This window comes from Bombina bombina, chromosome 3, assembly GCF_027579735.1.
Source record: "Bombina bombina isolate aBomBom1 chromosome 3, aBomBom1.pri, whole genome shotgun sequence".
Classification (NCBI taxonomy): Eukaryota; Metazoa; Chordata; class Amphibia; order Anura; family Bombinatoridae; genus Bombina; species Bombina bombina.
The window spans coordinates 170,984,456-170,996,933 of NC_069501.1; positions in this window are offsets into that span (position 1 = coordinate 170,984,456).

Sequence of the window (12,478 nt, forward strand, 5' to 3'; positions counted from 1 at the left end):
ACTGAGGGTCTTCACCTTAATCAGCCCATAGCTGTAAATCACCATATTGTATCTCACAGTCGTCACAGACCAGGCAACACTAACGGAAGGCACGCGACTCACTTTTTTTTTTTTTTTTTTTGTCACTTTTTCCCCACTTTTCCCCATTTTCTTCACGTCACTCTCCCCTGCACCTTCACCTCCCCCCCCTCCTTCACTCCTCTTTCTCTTTTTTTGGCACTAAAAATAAACTCACTTAATTTTTTAACACTTCTGAGTGTCACAAAGCACGTTTCACATTTAATCCATATTGGGGTGTGCCTCCTTGTTTATGGATAAATTTATTACCTCACCATCACTCACAGGTAAATCCAATATAGGCATGACTGCCAAAAACAAGGACCGCAGAAATAAAAACCTTACAGGGACACAAGGAGAGCCTCTTGTAGAAATAACTCCCACAAAACTGCAAAACACTTTGACTTCACATGAAACACAAAACCTTGTAGCCAATATATTAGAAGCCATTGCCCCAAAATTTGACTCACTAAAAGATGAAATCAAACAGGACATCTCGCTTCTGACTCTAGAGATTAGACAATTCTCAAAAAGAATCCAAGAGGCAGAGCAGAGAATTTCAGATATAGAAGACCCAACAAATACATATTTTGCAAAAACTGAAGTCAATCAACTTAAGATCTTGAAACTTCAGGCTAAAATTGAAGACTTAGAAAATAGAGCAAGGAGGAACAACCTCAGGATAATAGGCCTCCCAGAGTCATTTAAACAGGACGAGCTCATGCAAGTGATGACACAAGTTCTTCCCCAATTGTTAAAAATGCCCCCAACACAAACACCTATTGTAATGGAAAGGGTTCACAGACTGGGGAGAGCTCCTGACACCTCAACCAATTTGATCAGACCGAGACCAGTTATCGCAAAGTTCCTGAATTTTCAAGATAAAGTGACGTTTCTGCAATTTTATCGCAAAAATCAACCCATTTTTTATAATGAAAATAAAATTCTGCTTTTTCAGGATTTTTCTATAGAAACCTCCCTAAAGAGGAGGGAGCTCTCCTCGGTCTGTGGCAAAATGCTGAAATTGGGATGGCAAGCGACTGTCATATTCCCAGCCAGACTTAAACTCACACTAGAAGATCAAACACTTTTTTTTGACTCAGCAGAGGAAGCTGAGAAAAAGATAAATGAATATGGGGCTAATGGATAAATTCATATAAGATAGATAACTAGTAGGAACCAGTGATCCTATGTTACTATGTTGTCATTAGGGATATTTTTATTTTCTCCTCTTCTTTTTTTTTTTTTTTTTTTTTTTTTCTCCTTTCTCTCTCTTCTCTCTCTCGCTTGTCCCTCCCCCCCCCCCCTCCGGCACCCGCTTTCCACTACATAAAATTAACTCTCACACATAGAGAACAAAATTCAAGCTATGAATAAGGACATTAAAATTACCTCGTGGAACATAGGTGGGATTGTCTCACCAATTAAGCGAAAAACAATACTGGCACATTTACAGAAAATAAATACACATATAGCTCTAATTCAAGAAACACACCTCAACACCGAAGAATCGTCAAAATTAAAATCTTCCTGGGTGGCTGAATGTATCTTTGCTCCCTCAATCAAAAGGAAAAAGGGAGTGGCCATTCTCTTAGGGAAGAAGTTAAATTATGAAAAACTAGACACATGGATCGACCCGCTCAGTAGATTTATAATATTAAAATTAAAGATATCAAACTCGATATACACTTTTTGCAACTTATATGCACCCAACATAATTGAATATGGGTTTTGGGACTCTCTCCAATCAAAAATCTTGGAAACGGCGGAAGGGCATATAGTCATCACAGGGGACTTTAATATGTCCCCGCGAGCACCCTTAGATAGACTAAGATTTGGAATAGCACAGAGAATAAATAAGAAAGACAAACTGGAAAGCAAAATACTTAAATCATTCATGCGGAACATAGCAGTCAGAGATGTCTGGAGGGCACAAAACCCTGACAGCAAAAAGTACACATGTTACTCTAAAACAACTAAATCGCTATCTAGAATTGACCTTATGTTAATCAACGATAGTTTATATCATAGGGGGGTTAAATCACAAATTACAGACATTCTGATCTCCGATCACGCACCAATTACATTAAATATTCCAGATAAAAATATTTCTGCTAAAAAACAAAGCTTCTTTTTTCCTAAGCACTTGATTAAAAATGCAAAGTTTAGAGAATGGCTTAAAAGAAAATGGGAAGACTTTTTTCAAAATAACAAAAATTCAGTCTCCAGCCCAGTAACTCTGTGGGAAGCAGCAAAAGCGGTACTAAGGGGGGACATAATTGCATACACAGCGAATATCAGAAGGGTAACTCGTTTGAGAGAGACACAATTAATCGCTACGGTAACTAACGCCTACAATAGATATTTGAACTCCCCTTCAGAGGAGAACTGGAAGAGGTACATTAAGGCCAAAGAGGAGAGAGATACTTTTTTAATTTTGAATGCCACACAAGCAAATTTAAGATACCAATCAAATCTTTACAAATTCGGTAATAAATCAGGTAAAATGCTGGTGAAATTAGTAAAAAATTCGAAATCTTCGAAAACAATCGAAGCAATAAAAATTAACGGCGAACTACTTATCTCCCCAGAAGAAATAATTGAATCATTTTTTCAATACTACAATTCAATATATACGGCTGACTCAGTCAATATAAACAAAAGGGACAGTTTCTGGGAAGACATTAATATTACAAAAATCTCACCTGACTTTAACTCGACTCTAAACGCCCCAATATCAGAACTAGAGGTAATGCAGGCAATTCAAGCTCTGAAAGGCGAAAAAGCACCAGGTCCTGACGCTTTGCCTAACGAGTTCTATAAAAGCCTGGACAAAGTAATCGCTCCTCATTTAACTATTCTTTACAACCACCTCTTTCAACAGAATAATCAAATACCTCCCAGTTTCCTAGTATCACATACGATCCTTATACCCAAAGCAGGGAAGGATCCACAATGCAGAGAATCTTATAGACCCATCGCACTGATGAACACGGACTATAAGATCTTTGCTTCAATCCTGGCCAAAAGAATGCAAAAAGGTTTATCTGAGGTGATCCATAACGACCAAGTAGGTTTTCTCCTCAAAAGAAGCTCTTCATCTAAAATTAGACAACTGCTCCTATCTATTGATTATTTTAAAAATAATGAAGGCAAGCCTGATCAGAATCAGGACGCAGCGGTAATAGCAATCGATGCTGAGAAAGCATTTGACCGAGTCAGCCATGATCATATTTTAAATACTCTGAAACAATATGGATTTCAACAGAAATTCTTAAATTTAGCAAAGAATCTTTGCTCCCAAGCATCATCTATACTAGTAATTCATGGACAGGAATCTAAGAGTATTCAACTAGGGCAAGGCACGAGACAGGGATGCCCGCTTTCGCCACTTTTGTTTGACTTGGCGATTGAACCTCTAGCCATAAAAATCAGAAAACATGTTGAAGGAATCAAAATTCACAATAAAGAACTGAAAGTGGCTTTATACGCGGACGATCTGTTAGTATATGTTTCTAACACCGCTAAGAATATTCCTATAGTACTCAACATAATTGAACATTTCGGATGTTTTGCAGGGTACAGAATGAATAAACAAAAAACAGAACTACTCTGGCTAAGAAAGACCGACACCTCTCAAATAAACAATCCATTTAAAACTGTCGTGGACTCATTCAGATATCTAGGGATTATAATCTCATCCAATCCCCGAGAGTGGTACACTTTAAACATAACCCCAGCGATTATAAATGCAATCTCACTAATGAGAGACTGGCAGAAATTGCCTCTCTCCCTTGCCGGGCGTACCGCTCTATACAAAATGGTAATCCTACCAAAAATAGCATACATTTTGCAGAATCTCCCATTGTTCATAAAAGCACAAGATATCAAGAAGTTCAACCAGGCGCTCCGCAAATTCATATGGCAGACAAGGAAACCTAGAATCTCGCTGCAGAGATTATATCTAGCAAAACAATTCGCGGGACTAGCCCTCCCTAACTTATATCTTTACAACTTAGTCTTCCTAGGCCGAATTGCGGCAGACTGGATAGCAGAAGCCGACTATTTTACGGACAATAGACTAGAGAACAGTATAATCTACCCCCTGAAGCCAATATCATTACTCCATACTCCGGCTTATCTTCTCCCCAAACAGGTGAAGACTCATAAAACCATCTATACAATAACACAGGCATGGAAAAAGATTGGAGCATTAATGGGTATAAACACGAACATCCCCAGATACCAAACCTTCCTAGGGAACCCAGAATTTCAAGAGGGCTCGCAAGCTCCTCATCTGAAGAGATGGCAGGAACAGGGGCTTAAATGCACCAGACAGCTCTACCACTCAGACTCAGGAATTATTAAAACTTTCCACGAGCTGAAACTGGAATTTAATCTTGATAACCAAGACTTCTTTGCCTACCTGCAAGCCAGACATTACACTAATCAGCTACGAGCCCAATTCAACTGGAAATGGACCTGGGGGAAACTGGAAGCATGGCCTACCTTGATTAAGGCGGGTCAATGTTCGATTTCCCCATGGTACACCTATCTTAACTCAAAGGAAGGTGGTTGTAATATAGAGAAACTAGCTCAGAAATGGTCAGATCAATTATCTACGAACATAGACAAGGAAATACATATTATGAGATCCCTGACACTCCTCCATAACTCCACTATTTCTGAAACTTGGAGAGAGTCCCATCTAAAGGTCCTATATCAAACATATTATACACCAGACAAAGCCCATAGATGGAACAATAAGGAATTCAATATATGTCCAAAATGTAGCATGCTAGCCACAGACTTATTACATATGGTATGGGTATGTCCTAAAATCAAACAATTTTGGTACAGATTAGAATTCTGGTTATTAAAGAAGGTGAAAACCGATTTGTTTAAATTCAATCTACTAACCATAATTTTTCTGTCAAAAAATGAGGAAGACTTCAGAGACGCCAAATTAGTGAACTTAGTGATTTTAGCTGCAAGGAACTTGATTTTTAAAAAATGGAAAACTAGATTTACACCCACGACGAATGAAGTAAAGAATTACCTTAAAAAACAATATCGGATCGAACAACTGGCTACAGATCTGAACTCAGAGCAAGAAATCATAGTCTTTTTTAACAAATGGTCCAAATTCATTAAAAGTTTCTCTCCAGCAGAAGTGGACTATATGATAACTCCATTCCAAAACGCTGAAATAGTACAATTAGGCGCCTGGTAGTGGGGGGTGGGTGTGGGTGGGGGAGGGGGGAGAGAGATGGATCCTTTCTTCTCTTTTTTTTTTTTTTTCTCCTTTTCCCTCTTTTCCTTTTTTCTTTTTGTTTTATTTTCTTCCTCTTAAATACCAAGAAAAAAAAAAAACCCAACAGTGTTTCATAAAAAATGGAAATGATAGGTGGTGGATAGTCCTATTTTCACGAAATCTGCATTTATAAATAAGGAAGATTGGACACACTCATTGTAACGTTAATTTCTTTTTCGTAACTGTCATATAAATCTGTTTTGACTGTTCCATGATCACATTTATGGCATTGTTGGTACAAAATAAAAAATTTAAAAAATAAAAATAAAAAATAAAATAAAACCTAAGCTAGATACAATATAACTATTAGTTATATTGTAGCTAGCTTAGGTTTTATTTCACAGGTAAGTATGTATTTAGTTTTAAATAGGTATTATTTAGTTAATGATTGTAACTTTAATTTAGATCTAATTTAATTATGTTAAAGTTAGGTAGTGTTAGGGTTACATTAGGGTTAGGTTTAATTAGCTTGTTGCAATGTGGGGGAGCTGGTGGTTTAGGGGTTAATATGTTTATTTAGTTAAGAATTGTAAATTTAATTTAGCTATATTTTTATTATGTTAAAGTTATGGGGTGTTAGTGTAAGCACGTCTCAGCAGCGCTCTGATTGTGTGTGGTATGGAGGTCAACACAACCATATCGCACGCACAACGTGTATGTTTGAAAACTTGTAATGGAAGCGCTATGGGAAATGAAATAACGTAACTTTTGTTGCATTCGTTAATTTCTCTATTGTGCTCAAAACTCGTAATCTAGCTGAGTTTGCTTGGTAGGTCTATTACTACTATCATGTACTGTATGCATATATCCTATGTCGTTTCTTTTGTCCTTTTTCCTCTTTTATTTTCTTTATTCTCTATTTCCTTGCCTGATCCCTGATTGGACACTAGTGACGCTCCCCCAGGATTAGCATGGTTTGCTATAACTTTGATTAATTTGTACGGGGCAGCTTGAGCAATCACTATTGCCTGACCACAATAGTGGATATGTTGCATGGTTTTATGTGACTTTTGCCTACAGTGTTGGTTATGTTTGTTTTTTCATTTTGTGTTTTGTGGCATGACCACGCACTGTGGAGTCTAGCATTCTGATTGGTTCTTAATGATGCACCTGCATAACGGGCACAGTGTGGTTGCTCTATGAACAGTTGTTATGTAACTGGTCTATGCAGTACCTGAGGTTGTTTTTGCGATCCAGCCATACGGCTATACTCCTCATGGAATGCGTATCTGTTATCACACTATTTAGTGATTTACCGTAGTTTATTACATTTAACCTGTCTTGTATTTACTTTGCATCTAGTGGGTCTGATTGGCTGGGAATTAGGTGCTCCTTCATTTTTCTGTACTGTTGATTGGCCATACTATATATTACCCATGATTGGGGGCCTTTGTTGTTCTGTCGGGTTGCTATGGCAACCCTCCGACGGCCGTAACTATTATAAGACATATACGGCTTATCACGTACTGATATCACATCACCCTTGGGGTTTTCATTGCCTTTGTAAGTTGTTTGTATTGCTGCTATGCACACATGTTGTCCAGTGTTTCTTTCACAAGTATAGATCATTTGGTGTTCCCACTTTTAGTTTATCTGCTTAGGTAGTCACACACATTTGGAGTACAGTGGGGGTCTCCAACTGTTGATTGCAGACAGTGGGAGTGGCATCACAGGTGGTGACCTGGAACTGTATCACTTAGGTTAGTTTAAAAGGCATGGTGGTAAGTAGGTTGTGTATTGTTATTTTGTATTGTCTGACAAAGGGGGTAACCCCCCCTGAAACGTTACATTAAATGGTAACTTTGTAAATCCTGACAAGTGCGTCCCCATTTCTTACATATATATATATATATATATATATATATATATATATATATATATATATATATATATATATATATATGTAATATCCCTTGTGTATATCACAATTACCAGCAGTGTTACATGATCATATTGAAAAACTAGTATCTATGACGAGCAGTGACAGCATGCATGTCTTACTATGGGTACACTTTTAGATGATCAAGTTTCTACTTTCATTTAGCTTGGGATGAATTTTGGGTTATTCTTGCCTACGTGGGTATGCTTTCTACTGGCACCTGAACTAAGTTCAAGGTTTATCAAGGTAGAGTACCCATCACACACTGGGCCATGAACTGAAGGGGTCTTAAGTTTAATAAATATGTTTCAGCCTACTTTATCCATTATCTATTAGTTTTGTTCAATTAGTTGCAGGCTACCAAAGAGTTATAATAATCTGAGTTTTCATTAGGTGACGTGAGTTTTAGAATAAGGAGTTGTTAATCAATAATATTTATATTTATAAATATATATATATATTTATATTTTGTTAACATTAAAGAAGGATGAACACACAATTTTACTTTTTATGATCTCATTTGTTTTGTTCTTTGGTATCTTTTGCTGAAAAGCATGCCTAAGTAGGCTAAGGAGCTGAAATACACCATTGGGAGCGAGCTGCTGATTGGTGGCTGCACATATATGCCTCTTATTATTGGCTCACCCGATGTGCTCAGCTAGCTTCCAGTAGTGCATTGATGCCACTTCAACAAAGCATACCAAGAGAATGAAGCAAATTTAATAATAGTAATAGAAGTAAAAAAAGAAGTAAAAAAAGTAAATTGGAAAGTTGTTTAAAATTGTATGCTATTTCGTAATCATAAAAATGTGTTTAATGTCCCTTTAAAGTTTCTGCTTTACAGACCATAATATAATAAAAACCTAAAATCTCATTAAAAAAAACAAAAAAACAATAGTGCTATACAATATGTATCAAAAGCGAAACTTTCCTTAGCTTACCATATATAGCAAAGCATAAGTTTTCTAATATTCGGCTAGATTATGAGTTTTGTGTTATGAGTGAAAAAGCAGCGTTATGGCTCTTTTTCACTACCGCTGGTATTACGAGTCTTGCAGGTATATCTGTACTGCACACTTTTTTGGCCATAATGCAACGTAACGACCGCAGCTTTCAAAAAGGCCTTTTTCAATGGGACTTCCATAGCGCCGGTATTACGAGTTTGCCTGTCCGGCAAAAAAGTGAGTGGTACAGCTCATAACTACAAGATCTGTACCGTAAACTGAAAGTCAGTAGTTATGGGTTTTGCGCTACAAAGTTGTAGCATAAAACTCATAACTAAAGTGTTACAAAGTACACTAACACCCATAAACTACATATTAACCCCTAAACCGAGGCCCTCAGGCATCAGAAACACTAAAATAAAATTATTAACCCCTAAACCGCCGCACTCCCACATCGTAAACACTAGTTAAATATTATTAACCCCTAATCTGCTGCCCCCAAAATCACAGCCACTATACTAAATTTATTAACCCCTAAACCTAACCCTAAGTCTAACCCTAACCCTAACAACCCATTAACTTCAACATAATTTAAATTATTCCAAAAAAAATTACAATTAATACCTAAATTATTCCTATTTAAAACTAAATAAATACTTACCTGTAAAATAAAACCTAAGCTAGCTACAATATAGCTAATCATTACATTGTATCTAGCTTATGTTTTATTTTTATTTCACAGGTAAGTTTGTATTTATTTTAACTAGGTAGACTAGTTACTAAATAGTTATTAACTATTTACTAGCTACCTATTCTAAAATAAATACAAATTTACCTGTAAAATAAAACCTAACCTGTCTTACACTAACACCTAATATTACACTACAATTAAATAAATTACATTAATTAAATACAATTAACTAAATTACAAAAAAAATAAACACTAAATTACACAAAATAAAAAAGAAATTATCAAATATTTAAACTAATTACACCTAATTTAATAGCCCTATCAAAATAAAAAAGCCCCCCAAATAAAAAAAACCTAGCCTAAACTAAACTGCCAATAGCCCTCAAAAGGGCATTTTGTGGGGCATTGCCCCAAAGAAATCAGCTCTTTTACCTGTAAAAAGATATACAAACAACCCCCCAACAGTAAAACCCACCACCCACACAACCAAACCCCCAAATAAAATCCTATCTAAAAAACCTAAGCTCCCCATTACCCTGAAAAGGGCATTTGGATGGGCATTGCCCTTAAAAGGGCATTAAGCTCTTTTTCAGTCCAAACCCTAAGCTAAAAATAAAACCCACCCAATAAACCCTTAAAAAAACCTAAGACTAACCCCCGAAGAACCACTTACAGTTTTTAAAGACCAGACATCCATCCTCAACAAAGCCGGGAGAAGTCTTCATCCAAGTGGCAAGAAGTCCTCAATGAAGCCGGGAGAAGTCTTCATCCAAGCGGCAAGAAGTGGTCCTCCAGGCAGGCAGAAGTCTTCATCCAGATGGCATCTTCTATCTTCATCCTTCCGACGTGGAGCGGCTCAATCTTCAAGACATCGGGCGCAGAGCATCCTCTTCTGATAATGGCTACTGAAGAATGAAGGTTCCTTTAAATTAGAATTCTAAACTTTCTGCGTGTTTGGGGTTTTACCTCGGGACCTCTAAGATCCCGAACTTTGTGGGAGAGGCTTTGGGACGCAAAATATCTCGCCCCAAGGGTATTCTCTCTGGCCTACTCCGCCCTCATACAAGCACCTATATATAACAAATCTTTCTATATCATGCATTGGGAGGGTGCTCTGCATTTTAACGCTTCTGAAGAGGAATGGAGGTCTGCAACCCTGTTAACTAAAAACGTGGTTCATAGCACTACCTATTTTGAACTTTATTTTAAGATCCTGACACAATGGCATTACACTCCCTTACGCCTATTTCAGATCTCTAAAACAAATTCTTCTATGTGTTGGAGGGGATGTGGCAAAGTGGGATCCCCTGCCCATATGTGGTGGGAGTGCCCTAAGATTCAGAGAATCTGGACCAGGGCATTCTATTACTGCACCAAACTAGGTTTGGCGGAATCTAGTCGGCCAGCTGTGGCACTATTTCATTTATTCTCTGACAAGATACCTCGACACTTAAAATACCTGTGCATGTATATTTTCATGTCTGTTAAACTAAATATCGCTAAGGCATGGCTCCAACCTAAGGGCCCTAGGTGGAGCCAGATTAAGTCTACAATGGTACATATTGAAGCTATGGAATGCGCGGTCTTTGCAGCTAACAACAAAATCCCGATTCACTGTCTATGCTGGGAAGCTTGGCGACAATGCCTAGAAGGAGAGATTATCACGTGCTAGCAATGCCTTGTGTTTTATGTAATAGGATTATAGATGACGCCAGACATAGGGTGTGGAAGCTGATCGCCGGTGGGTTCTCCTGTAGGGATCCAGAGCTTTTGGGACATTTAGAACCAGAGATGGGGAGTCACCCTCCCACCCGCCCTCCTCACCCTTTACCCTCCCCCCCCCCCCCTTTTTTTTTTTTGTCTTCCCCTTCTTTCCCTTCCTCTCTTTCCTAAACTATGTGGTATACATTTGTTGAGTTGCTCTTTCTCTCGCTTGATATCAATAACCAACTCGTTAATTCATGTTTATATTATATAGTGTTGTCTACTGACTGTTAATGAACCATTGTGTTCAGTACTACAAAAGTAAAAAATTATATGAGGTTTGTCTTATGTTGATACTCTACTTATGATTTCATATCGTCTAACCTTACTCTGTTATTGGAAACTATTGTACAATATGCTACTAGTGACCTTTAACTGATAGCTACTGAGCTTTTACTGTATAATGATGTTTCCCGTTGTTACATGAGTTTCGCCTGTTATTGTATTTGTATGTCATTTTATCATAAACCTCAATAAAAATTATTTAAACAAAAAAAAAAAAAAATTAGAATTCTATCAGCCAAACGTAATTCAAGGGACGCCATCTTGGATGACGTCCCTTAAAGGAACCTTCATTCTTCAGTAGCCATCAACAGAAGAGGATGTGCCGCACTGGATGTCTTGAAGATGGAGCCGCTCCACGTCGGAAGGATGAAGATAGAAGTGTAATGTAGGTAGCGACGACATTGGGGGCGGCAAATTAGGGGTTAATAAGAGAAATGTAGGTAGCGAAGACATTGGGGGCGGCAGATTAGGGGTTAATAAGTGTAATGTAGGTAGCGGCGAAGTCAGGGGCAGCAGATTAGGGGTAATAAGTGTAGGTAGGTGGCGGCGATGTCAGGGGCGGCAGATTAGGGGTAATAAATGTAATGTAGGTGGTGGCGAAGTCGGGGGTGGCACATTAGGGGTTAATAAGTGTAATGTAGGTGGCAGAGATGTCGGGGGCGGCAGATTAGGGGTGCTTAGACTCGGGGTTTATGTTAGGGTGTTAGGTATAAACATAACCTTTCTTTCCCCATAGGAAGCAATGGGGCTGCGTTACGGAGCTTTACGCTCCTTTATTGCAGGTGTTAGGCTTTTTTTTAGCTGGCTCTCCCCATTGATGTCTATGGGGAAATTGTGCACAAGCACGTAAAACCAGCTCAAAGCAGCGCTGGTATTTGTGTGCGGTATGGAGCTCAAAGCTGCCATATTGCCTGCTAGCGCCAGGTTTTTGCAAACCTGTAATAGCAGCATTATAGGCAGGTGAGTGGTGGAAATAACTTGCAAGTTAGCAGCAAACCGCTCATAACGCAAAACTCGTAATCTTACAAATTTATCTGTGAAATAAAAATAAAACCTAAGATAGCTACAATGTAACTATTAGTTATATTGTAACTAGCTTAGGTTTTATTTTATAGACAAGTATTTAGTTTTAAATAGGAATTATTTAGGTATTAATTGAAATTTTTATTTAGATTTATTTTAATAATGTTAAATTTATTGGGTGTTAGACTTAGGGTTAGGTTTAGGGTTTAATAACTTTAGTGTAATGGTGGCGACATTGGGGGCGGCAGAATAGGGGTTAATAAGTGTAATGTAGGTAGCAATGACATTGGGGGCGGCAGATTAGGGGTTAATAAATGCAATGTAGGTAGCGACAACATTGGGGGTGGCAGATTAGGGGTTAATAAGTGTAGGTAGGTGGTGGCGATGACGGGGACGGCAGATTAGGGGTTAATAAATGTAATGTAGGTGGCAGCGATGTCGGGGGAGGCAGATTAGGGGTTAAAAAGTATTGGTAGGTGGCTGCGATGTCTGGGGCAGCAGATTAGGGGTTAATAAATGTA